At 44.6% G+C, this 11865-nt stretch overlaps 1 non-coding gene and 1 pseudogene across 1 annotated transcript; one reads left to right on the plus strand and one right to left on the minus strand.

Moving 5' to 3' along the window:
* Positions 1-4603: 4603 nt before the first annotated feature.
* LOC123453922 lies at positions 4604-4740 on the plus strand. Its single transcript, XR_006633092.1, has one exon. It is a non-coding gene; the product is annotated as a small nucleolar RNA SNORA2/SNORA34 family (small nucleolar RNA).
* A 5417-nt stretch (positions 4741-10157) lies between these two features.
* On the minus strand, positions 10158-11510 carry LOC101614225 (annotated as a pseudogene).
* Between the last annotated feature and the right edge of the window lie 355 nt (positions 11511-11865).

Consider the following 11865-nt stretch of genomic DNA (forward strand, 5'->3'; position numbering starts at 1 on the left):
CCTACCTCTGCCTCCCGAGTGCTGGGATTAAAGGCATGCGCCACCATGCCTGACGCTATTTCTTTTTTTATCTTTTTATTTTATTTTATTCTAGAGAGAGATAAAGAGGCAGATAGAGAATGGGTGTGCCAAGGCCTTCAGCCACTATAAGCAAACTCCAGACACACGTGCCACCTTGGGCATCTGGCTTATGTGGGACCTGAGGAATTGAACCTCTGTCCTTTAGCTTTGCAGACAAGTGCTTCAACCTCTAAGACATTTCTCCAGCCCCACCGCTGCTTCTTTTTTTATGAGACATTATCATTGAGTCTTCAGGGAGGCTGCATTATTTTTAGATGGGAAATGATGTCACTTCCAAGCTTGTTTGGGGATCCAAAGTCTTGCTCTGTCCTTGGACAGCAGCTCATTTCCATTCTTCTTCTGACACATTGTCCTTTGTAACTCAGCCTAGCAGAAGAATCACTGTATTTCCTCCTCATGTTGGCCTTCTACCTCCTGGTTGCTTAGCAAACCCAACCCTATCCCATCAACTCCTGGGGGAAAGGTAAGGTAAGCCAAGCCACAATGCTGCTTTCTCTCCCCGGAGGTCTTCAGCTGCTGCCACCCCTCTTCTTTGGCTTCTCATGCTAGCTAGAAGTGAATTCCAGGCCCAGTCAGGCTTTCACTGCCCCATAGTATTTCAGCATCTGGAACAGAGGTCACACAGTGGTATGCCACAGGTTGCTCTAAGCTTGCAAATGCATTTTGCACACGTTTGTTTGTTTTTAAAAGTTGCTGGCAAAAAAGGGGAGTCAGAGAGATTGCTTAGTGGTTAAGGCCATTGCCAGCAAAACCAAAGGACCCAGGTTGAATTCCCCAGTACCCACATAAAGCCAGATGCACAAAGTGACACATGCATAAGCAGTTCGTTTGCAGTGGTTAGAGGCCCTGGCTTGCCCATTCATTTCTCTCTCTATAGATAGATAGATAGATAGATAGATAGATAGATAGATAGATAGATAGATAGATGGATAGATTCCACGCACATACCTCTTTCTCCCTCCCTCTCTCAAATAAATAATTTTCTGTTTGTTTTTCCAAGATAAGCTCAGGCTGATCTGGAATTCACTATGTAGTCTCAGGGTGGCCTCGAACTCATGGCGATCCTCCTACCTCTGCCTCCCGAGAGGTGGGATTAAAGGCATGAGTCATCAAGCCCGGCCTAAATAAATAACTTTTTAAAAAATTGCTCACAACTCTCTTGAGATGCCTTCACTTGTCCCATCAGATGCTTCTTGGTTTCTCTCCCTTGGAATACCATTCTGCATTGTTTTTTTGTTTGTTTGGATTTTTTTTTTCCTTCACTCTAGTCCAGGCTGACCTGGAATTCACTATATAGTCACAGAGTGGCCTCGAACTCACGGTGATCCTCCTACCTGTGCCTCCCAAGTGCTGGGATTAAAGGTGTGCCCCACCACGCCTGGCTCACCTTTCTGCTTTTTAATAAATCCAGTTTTAGCCTGGCATGGTGGCGCGCACCTTTAATCCCAGTACTTGGGAGTCAGAGGTAGGAGGATCGCCATGAGTTTGAGGCCACCCTGAGACTACATAGTGAATTCCAGGTCAGCCTGGGCCAGAATGAGAGGTAGGTTTTAGAAAGTATGGCAATAATTATTATAAAGTGTTTGAAGACTTTAAAAAAATCTCTCTTTCGAATAACATTTGCAGCTGGCAAAATGGCTTATTGGTTTAGGTACTTGCCTGCAAAGTCTAAGAACCCAGGTATGATTCCCCAGTATCCATGTAAGCCAGATGCTAAAGGTGGTGTATGCATTTGGAGTTCATTTTCAATAGCTAGAGGCCCTAGCATGCTCATTCATATTCTCTCTCTCTCTCTCTCTCTCTCTCTCTCTCTCAAATAAAATAAATAAATAAATAATAATTAATTTTATGACAGAGACAGCAAGGGGGAGAGAGAGAATTGGTGCACCAGGGCCTCCAGCCACTGCAATTGAACTGCAGACGTGTGTGTGTCACCTTGTGTGCATGTGCAACCTTGCATGCTTCTGTCACCTTGTGCGTCTGACATACATGGGATCTGGGGAGTTGAACATGGGTCTTTAGGCTAAGGCAAGCGCCTTAACCGCTAAACCATCTCTCCAGCCCTAAAACATATATTTTTTAAAAGGATGGGTGTGGTGCATACGCCTTTAATTCCAGCACTTGGGAGGCACAGGTAGGACAATCTCCTTGAGTTCAAGGCCACCCTAAGACTACATAATGAAGTCCAGGTCAGCCTGGTCTAAAGTGAAACCCTACCTCAAAGTACCAAAACAGGAGCCAGGCATAGTGGCACTCGCCTTTAATCCCAGCACTTGGGAGGCAGAGGTAGGAGGATTGCTGAGAGTTCGAGGCCCCAAAGACTACAGAGTGAATTCCAGGTCAGCCTGACCTACAGCGAGACCCTGCCTCAAAAAACCAAAGGCGTGGTGGTGCACGCCTTTAATCCCAGCACTCGGGAGGCAGAGGTAGGAGGATCACTGTGAGTTCAAGGCCACCCTGAGACTACAGAGTTAATTCCAGGTCAGCCTGGACCAGAGTGAGACCCTACCTCAAAAAAAAAAAAAAAAAAAAAAACCAAAGACAATTTTTTTCTAACAGAAAACAGTATGGACTGACACCAGTTGCAAACATATGTTTAGTACAAGAAAAGTACATTGGCATTTGTCCAAGCAATGTCACCTGGTACCTGTCTAGTCCAATTATTTGGTCTAGTTTTATAATGGACAGAGGAATCTTTCCATGTGTATAGAAGGTGAATGTTGCCTTATCTTCCTGAGACCCTTGGTTAATTCATGAAAATTTACATTCTGAGGCAATCCTGTTAAAGTCAGTGCTAACTGTGAGAACAAAAAGTGGACTAACACAGATAACAAAGAAGCAGTGAAGAAGCCTGTGACATTTCCACAGGACTCAAGCTCTGGCTCAGCAACTGAACAAGTGCTGTCTTTCCTGTGGAATGGGCATGAGAATAACTCCAGCTCAGAGAGCTGTGGTGGGTTTTTTGAGAGAAGGAGTATATTTGGAAAGGAGGTGGGAGATATCCGTTTCTTCCCATGACCAGCAAAATTAGGGCAAGTTCTTACTTCCCCGCAGGAGAAAGGAAGTATGGGAGACAGGACTGCCAATCTGAGCCAGTCCTATCTGGGCTCATGCCATTGTAGTGGCACTCAGTTCCCTGATGCCACAGTCCTGTTTGCTCATGGGCACAACCACTTCCTAAGGCATAGGCTGGCCCTGGGATCTTCTAGGCTGCGTACACTTCCTTCCAGCTTCTGTGAGGACTGCGCAGGACCTCTCCTCCCCCAGAGTTAAAGACTACTATGGAAACAACTACACTTGTCCTTAAATGAACTTCTGCTATTGACAGGGAGGGAGAGGGGTCTATTTTCCAGCAAGATATCCCAGCCATTGTGTTAAAATGCTTTAAGAACTACCAAAAGCTGCACCAATGCCAGATGGTATTTCATGTGTATTACTCTCTCAAAGACACCAGTGTATTTCCAGTTAGGTGTTCAACACAAAAAGGCCTTTTTTTTTTTTTAAATCCCTTTCTGGTACTAAATGTGCTTCAACACCCGCCCCAGGCCCTTAAGCCTTCCACGATTAGGTGACTGGCTAAATGTATATATCATGACCACCAAGCTGCCCTCAAAATACATTTTGTTGTTGTTTCAGTGAGTTTTTTCGAGGCAGGGTCTCACTCTGGAATTCACTATGTAGTCTCAGAGTGGCCTCAAACTCACCGATCCTCTTACTTGGGCCTCCCAAGTGTTGGGATTAAAGGCGTGCGCCACCACGCCCAGCTGAAATACTTATTTTTAATATTTATTTTTATTTATTTATTAGGGGAGGGAGAGAATAGGCGCACCAGGGCCTCTAGCCATTGCAAACGAACTCCAGACACATGTGCCCATTGTGCATCTGGCTTACATGGGTCCTGGGGAATTGAACCTGGGTCCTTTGACTTCACAGGCAAACTCCTTAACCACTAATCCATCCCTCCAGCCCCGAAATACTTATTTTTATGTCTATATGTTTATGCTACTCTCACTTTTGGTTAGAGAATCTTCTCTTTTCAGATGGCGGTGACCACTTGGGAGGCTCAAAACTCATTAAAGTACTGAGAAAAAGGGACAGTGGAAAGAGGTGGTGGAAAGAATGCAAGAGCCAAAGGAAGGGTAGGACTCCTTACAACGTGCTCCTTCAGACACAAAATGGCCTGGGTATCCATGACCTCACAGTGCCTGGCACCACCTACATAAGACCATCATAATAGGAGGAAGAGATCATGACATCAAAATAAAAGAGAGACTGATTGAGAGGGGGAAGGGGATGTGATGAAGAGTGAGGGTTCAAAGGGGAAAGTGGAGGGAGGGAGGGAGTTACCATGGGATATTATTTACAATCATGGAAGTTGTTAATTATAAAAAATAAAAAACATGGCACTAAAGAAAAAGAGAGAGAGAGAGACAGTGGAGTGTTCACTACTAAGTGAAGCCCCTCTGTCATGCCCTCTAAGGCTCAGGGACAATGCAGAAGAGGTGGCAGAAAGAATTTAAGATTGGCCCTACATCAAGACTGGCAGTTTACTGAATCTGCTTGTTTCATACAGGAGCCTAAAGAAATGTCTTTCTGTGATCTGTTGGCCATTTCAGAAACTTGGAAATGTAATGGTCAATTCATTAGAGGGAAGAATTTGTGGGGGGAGGGCAAGGAGAATTTAAGAGACAAGGAAAGGGAGGATTGCTTACAATACCGTCCTCCAGACACAGGGGCTTTGATATTCATGGCCTTATAGTGGCTGATGCTACCTACATAAGTCCTGCGTAATAGGAGGAGGGAAATGACATCAAAACAGAATAAGGTGCTAGAGAGATGGCTTTGCAGTTAAGGCACTTGCCTGGGAAGCCTAAGGACCTGTGTTTGACTCTCAAGGTCCCACGTAAGCCAGACACACAAAGTGATGCAAGCACACAAGGTTGCGCATGCACACAAGATGGCACCCGCGACTGAAGTTCGATTGCAGTGGCTGGAGGTGTGCCAATTCTCTCTCTCTCTCATTAAAAAAAAAAAAGTCAGTCTGTTGGGCTTGCCTTAAAGAAAATAGAACAGAGACTAGTTGGAAAGAAGGGATTCAGTGGAGGCACATAGGAAAGGGGGGACAAGAGGGTTGTGGGAGCAGATTATGATCATGGTATATTGTGTACATGTATGGAGGTTGTCAAAAAGTTTTTATAAAGGCCGGGCGTGGTGGCACACAACTTTAATCCCAGCACTCGGGAGGCAGAGGTAGGAGGATCGCCATAAATTCAAGGCCACCCTGAGACTACATAGTGAATTCCAAGTCAGCCTGGGCTAGAGCGAGACCCTGCCTCGAAACAAAAAAAGTTTTTAGAGCCTGAAGTGATGGCTCATGTCTTTACTCCCAGCACTAGTGAGGCAAAAGTAGGAGGATTGCTGTGAGTTCAAGACCAGCCTAAGGCTACACAGGGAATTCTAGGTCATCCTGGGCTAGAGTGAGACCCTACCTTGAAAAACATAAAAATAATAATTTTTTTTTAATTCAAAAGTCAATTAGAAATCAAATAAGAGGCTGGGCATGGTGGCACACACCTTTAATCCCAGCACTCAGGAGGCAGAGGCAGGTGGATTGCCACAAATTTGAAGCCATCCCGAGATGACATAATGAATTCCAGGTCAGCCTGGACTAGAGTGAGACTCTACTTTTTTTTTTTTTTTTTTTTTTTAATTTTGAGGTAGGGTCTCACTCTAGTCCAGGCAGACCTGGAATTCACTATGTCATCTTAGGGTGGCCTCAAACTCACGGTGCTCCTCCTACCTCTGCCTGGGATTAAAGGCATGTGCCACCACACCTGGCTCATGAGACTCTACTTTGAAAAAAAAAAAAAAAGGAAGAAAAGGGGCAGGGTGCTGGGTGTAATTCAATGGAGGAGTGAGTGCTTAGCGTGCATGGAGCTCTGGAAAACCATCTCTTGACAGTTGCACCAGCTCATGGATGGAAATTTCTGTCTCATGCTTTTGAACTTCCTATCTCTCCTAGGACTCCAGTGCCTGAAATCCACCAGCGCCCATGTCTTCGCTTTTGAGATGAGGAGTGAGAAAACTGGAAACAGATGCTCTTAATTGTTCTCCTTTTGCCACTTACTCAAAACTAGCATGTGACTTTTTATCATGGAATACAATCTGCTTTTCTGCAGCTCAAGGGGAAGAAAGAATATGTTCCCCAGATATTTGATATTTTTGAGTTCAGTTGCCAGTTTTTGTTTTTGTCTTTTGGTCTCTCTTTTTTTTTTTTTTTTTTTTTTTGGTTTTTCAAGGTAGGGTCTCACTGAAGCGCAAATTGACTTGGGATTCACTATGTAGTCTCAGGGTGGCCTTGAACTCACGGTTCCTCCTACCTCTGCCTCCCAAGTGCTGGGATTAAAGGCGTGGGCTACCACGCCAGGCCTGGTCTTGTGTGTGTGTGTGTGTGTGTGTGTGTGTGTGTGTGTTTTGTGGGGAGGCTTTTTTTGTTTTGTTTCTTAAATTTTTTATTTATTTGAAAGAGATACTTATTTATTTATTTATTTATTTGAAAGAGAGGCAGATAGATGAGAGAAAGGGCACGCTAGGGCCTTCAGCCACTGCAAACAAACTCCAGACGTATGTGCCACCTTGTGCAGCTGGCTTACATGGGTCCTGGGGAGTTGAACCTGGGTCCTTTGGCTTTGCAGGCAAAAGCCTTAACTACTAAGCCATCTCTTCAGCCTGCCACCCCCTTTTTCTTGAGAGGAAGTATCTGAGAATCTCAGGCTTAACACCCACTCTTGCTTCCAAATGGCTGTACACCATGTGCCAAAGACAAGGTTCAGTCATTGAGTGAGACAGTTACCACTGCTCATTTACTTGGCTATCATTATTATTATTATCACCACTTATTTGCAAGCAGACAGAAAATGGGCACAACACCAGGACTTCTAGTGGCAATAAACTCCAAAGGCATGCACCACTTTGTACATACGGCTTTATGTGAGTACTGGGGAAACAGACCCAGGGCATTAGGCTTTGCAGGCAAGTGCCTTAACCACTGAGCCATGTCTCCAGCACCACCTTTTTTGTTTGATTTTCTTTTCAAGGTAGGGTCTTGCTCTAGCCCAGGCTGACCTGGAATTCACTATGGAGTCTCAGGGTGGCCTTGAATTCACAGCAATCCTCCTACCTTTGCCACCCAAGTGCTGGGATTAAATGTATGCGCCACCACACGTGGTTTGTTTGTTTGTTTGTTTGTTTAAAATGTGTGAATTGGGCTGGAGAGATGGCTTAGCGGTTAAGCGCTTGCCTATGAAACCTAAGGACCCTGGTTCGAGGCTCGGTTCCCCAGGTCCCACGTTAGCCAGATGCGCAAGGGGGCGTACGCGTCTGGAGTTCGTTTGCAGAGGCTGGAAGCCCTGGCGCGCCCATTCTCTCTCTCTTCCTCTATCTGTCTTTCTCTCTGTGTCTGTCGCTCTCAAATAAAAAAAAAAAAATTTAAAATGTGTGAATTACATACCTTTTTGTGGCTTTTATTGACGTTTCATGGAATTTGTTTTGGAACCTGTGATATTTTTAAATATGAAAGCAGGAGTTGGATGTTGCTCAGGGGTAGACGCTTTCCTCGTTCCAGTGGTCCTGGGTTTCATCCTCAACATCACACACACACACACCACACTTGAAAGAGTTAGTGTCTACCCAGGACATTCATTCAAGAAAAAAGCAGAACAATTTTCTCTGGAATTTCCCAAATTTTGTTCAGAATTTTATCCCATCAAACTTGGCTTCTTTTATAGCTCCGTGTTCCTTTTTATTTTGGTATCTTGGTGCTAATCTTTGTTTACCCAGGTTCTGACATTTTTACCCTCCAATTAATTATCCCAGATGGTCTGCTATGCTGAGTTTTCCAAGCAAACAAAGTCAGCAGGAAATGTGAGCTTCCTGAGAAAACTGGATTTCCGTTCTAGTAAGAGACTTTGCCTTTAAGAGCTTGTTTATTATGTGCCTGCTTTTCTTAATTATAACTGTTTATGATTTGATGGTCATTTAGATTAAATTAGATTTTCCCTTTTCCATTTAAAATGTAGTTCTCATATTTTGCTTCTCCAAGTCTCCTTTAAACCTTACTGTTCTATTTCACTGGAGCACCCCCATTCTTTCTGTTGACCAGCTCTTTGCTCAGAACAGTTTTTCCACACCTGGACCTTTAGCCTAGGCTTTCTTTTCACTTTCAGGCACTTCCTGTGCCAGTGCAGGGTGAATGCCTGGCTGATGGAGAGCCTTGCCTCTGGCTTGCACCGACAGGCCACTCTGGACTGGTGCGTCTCTCAGTGGCCTCTTCTCAGCACTCTACCCCAGGACTGAGCATGCTGCTCTTTGAGGTCATCACCCCTCTCTGCCTTTCCTCTGGTGCAGAGGCAGGAATCTTTGAGAACGACTACCTTAAAAGTAGGAACCACAGACTCCTGGACAGATGGTTTAGGGGTTAAGGCGCTGGCTTGCCAGCAAAACCAAAAGACACAGGTTCAATCCCCAGGACCCATGTAAGCCAGATGCTCAAGGTGGCACATGCAACTGGAGTTCCTTTGCAGTGGCTGGAGGCCCTAGTGTGCCCATTCATTCTCTCTCTCTCGCAAATAAATAAGTAAAATATTTTTTTAATTTTTTGTTTATTTTTATTTATTTATTTGAGAGCAACAGGCACAGACAGAAAGGCAGATAGAGAGAGAGAGTGGGCGTGGCAGGGCTTCCAGCCACTGCAAACGAACACCAGATGCGTGCGCCCCCTTTTGCATCTGGTTAATGTGGGTCCTGGGGAATTGAACCTCGAACCGGGGTCCTTAGTCTTCACAGGCAAGCGCTTAACCGCTAAGCCATCTCTCCAGCCCATACAATATTTTTCAAAAGTAAGAACCACAAAATCTTGCTGAGCACATAACCCAAGGTCAGCTATAATGACATAACTGCCCTCCAGTCTCAACACAAGGTCACTCTGCTTCAAATGGGCTGGAGAGGACAAGCACAGATGCCTAGAGATTGTACCCTTCCTCCTCTCCAGATGCAGGTACGTTCTGTATCTAGACTTTCTCAATCTAGACTTTCCTCTTCCAACTTTTCCTTATAACTGCCCCTTTTTTAGCCTGTTAATCTCGTTCATTCAACATTGATAAACATCGACGATGTGCTAGACATCATCCTGTTTTTTATTTTGTTAGTAGTTTATTTTTATTTATTTATGAGAGAGAGAGAAAATGAGCACACCAGGGCCTCTGGCCACCCTACAAACAAACTCCAGATGCATTACCATCATGTGCATCTATCTGGCTTATGTGGGTTCTGGGTCCTTAGGTTTCTCAGGCAAGCACTTTAACTGCTAAGCCACCTCTCCAGCCCTTTTATTTTATTTTTTTAAGGTACTAACAATTAAAGAGACTGATAAATGCAGAAGTAGGGCACAAAGCAGAGACTCTATCTCCAAAGAGTTGTTTGTGGTGGGCTTGGAAAGACTAGGTAGTTTACAGATGAACATTCTCCATTCTTCCTACATTGTAGTGGAGGACTTCATGTAGAGGAAATATGACAGAGTCCTTTGTGGAGAACTCTGACAAATATCACCCTAACCCAATTGTCAAAGTCAAGATGGCAAGTTTAGTACTGTTAGCAGCAGCAGGGACTGAGACACAGTTCCACTCTGCCACCCACAGCAGCCTGAGGAATTCCCTTAATCTCTTAGCAACTTCTACACAAGCAAACCCAAGATTTGAGGCTCCAATGCAGAAGAGAATTTCAGGACTAGGCAGTATAAAGCACAGCTAGGGTTTTTTATTTATTTATTTGTCTTTATTGACTTTATCTCAGTTTTGTACGCAAAGAAAAATCATGTTCATATCCATCATGAACAAAAACTTAAAAAGGCAGAACTAGAAGACATGTGTCCGTTCACCCAAGCAAAGCTGTGCTAAAGGTTCCAAACATTTCCATTCTTATAATAAATATTTTCATTTTCTATGTCTACTTTCATGTCTTCAGAGTGTCACAGGAAATCACAGCCTGTCATGAGTTACAATTTTGTTTAGAGTTCCAGCTCACTGTGTTCGGTAGCTTGCCATTCCATATCCAGCTTGGCTAGGAGAAGGTATTACCGGAGGGGAGCTTGTCCTTGGGGAGGCTGAGCACCACATCCACCCATCCAAGCAGCAGAAGGTGTTTGATCTACTCCAAATCCTTGCTGATTCCACAGCTGTCCATATACTCCATAGGGCAGCACTTGCCACCCATTGGCCATGTACAGCCCATACTGCTGTGGGTTCCCATACACTTGGCTCCACTGGCCCCATTGACTCTAGTCGACCTGTTGGAAATTTTTAGTCATATCAGGAGATTCTTTACCCTAATAGCATTTAACCACATGTCCCTCAATTGTAGTACCATTCACGGAGTCAATGGCATGGGCTGCACTTTCATGAGTTGAAAATCTGACAAATGAATAGCCCTTTTCTGGAAAAACTCGTATCTTCATAATTTGTCCAAATGGTAGAATGTTTGTCTCATGAGCTGATCTGTTAGCCCAGAAGCAATTCCTCCACAGTACATAGTACAATTTTTTGGACTTGACTGGTTTACTACATCTTCAAACCTCAACTGCTTGTGTACTTTTAGGTGTGAATGGTTTTCATGTGGCCCAATTGCTTCTGATTTGTCGACCTCCCAACCACTGACAACCCATATGCACAATTGCATTTCCGCATCCAGTTTATTATAAAAAGACACAAAACCATAGCCTTTGGATTTTCCAGTTGCCATGTCTTTAACTACCCGGGCATCGGATATTTTACCAAAGGGGGCAAATGCTGATTTGATATCTTCTGTTGTAATTTCTGGACTCAAATCCCCAACAAACACATGGAAGTGATTGGAAGTATCTTTTATCTGGCTACTTGGTGGTGTTGCCCAGTTTACTTTGACCTCCTTTCCCAAAATTTTTCTCCCATTCATAGCAGCAGCTGCGTCCTGTGTTCATAAAATTCCACAAAGCAATATGGGTCATTGCTTGTATGCTGTTATCGTTTTGCGGCTCTTACAGGGTCCGATCTGACTGAAGAACTAAAGTATTAGTACTTCTAGCCGGGCGTGGTGGCGCACGCCTTTAATCCCAGCACTCGGGAGGCAGAGGTAGGAGGATCGCCGTGAGTTCGAGGCCACCCTGAGACTACAGAGTTAATTCCAGGTCAGCCTGGACCAGAGTGAGACCCTACCTCGAAAAAAACAAAAAAACAAAATAAAGTATTAGTACTTCGGACACATCTCTGGAGAGGTTACCTACATATGCAAGGATCACCCCGTCAAGCAGTTCCGCAGTTAGGAAGAGGGCACAGCGTCAGCGCAAAGTTTCTAAACTTGCCGTTTCTAAGAGTGCGGGGTTGGCCGTCGTCTTCCATCACGGTGGGTGCGACGCAGCGATCCCGGGACAAGGGCGGGGGCAGGGCTGGGGGGCCCGGGCACCGGCTGGGGACAGAGGAGAAGCTACCGAAGCCTGCTCTCGGGCTCTCTGCCACAGCTAGGGTTTATTAAAGATATATGATGTTGGTTTTAAGCCCAGAAAAGAAAACTGCTCAGACAAAGAGCAAAATATACCCAAGTGTGGGGGCGAGCTTCTCAAGAGAGAGTCACATAATGTGTCTTAGCATCATCTATATATAACGTTTTGGTAGCTCTCAAGTTGAATCTCAAAGGGTTGCAAAGAAACTTTTTCCTTCTGTCACGTTTTGATAAGTGAGATTATGGGGTGATTTT

The sequence above is a fragment of the Jaculus jaculus genome, chromosome 12 (genome assembly GCF_020740685.1).
Source record: "Jaculus jaculus isolate mJacJac1 chromosome 12, mJacJac1.mat.Y.cur, whole genome shotgun sequence".
NCBI lineage: Eukaryota > Metazoa > Chordata > Mammalia > Rodentia > Dipodidae > Jaculus > Jaculus jaculus.